Genomic DNA, 381 nt, shown 5'->3' with positions numbered 1-381 from the left:
TCTCCCCGCTGCTCAGACAGAGTTCAGGTGCGCGGCGGCGGGAGCGGGGCCCTCGCCCTCACCCTCTGGCCCCACCGCCCAGCGCGGGGCCGGGCTCCGGGGTCCGAGAGCCTCGGGAGGACACTTGCTTCCGCTGTCACGGGGGACTCGCGGGGGGCTGTCCAGACCCCACTCCCGAGGCCCTGCACAGACAGCGTCCACCCCCCTGCGCCGCTGAGGCCAGCGCACCCTCGGGCCGGGAGGCGGGGGCGGCGGGCAGCGTCAGGCTGAGCTGGCCGGGCAGGGGCCTGTGACACATTCCCCAGGGGAACCCCCACCTGAGGCCAGGGTCTGGGGCCACCCGGTGGCCTCCGCTTCGCCTGCCCTGTCCCGTGCGTGCGC

Source organism: Condylura cristata, unplaced genomic scaffold (assembly GCF_000260355.1).
Source record: "Condylura cristata isolate star-nosed mole 26May11 unplaced genomic scaffold, ConCri1.0 scaffold00006, whole genome shotgun sequence".
NCBI classification, from domain to species: Eukaryota; Metazoa; Chordata; class Mammalia; order Eulipotyphla; family Talpidae; genus Condylura; species Condylura cristata.
Note: the sequence above shows the minus strand (reverse complement) of the source record.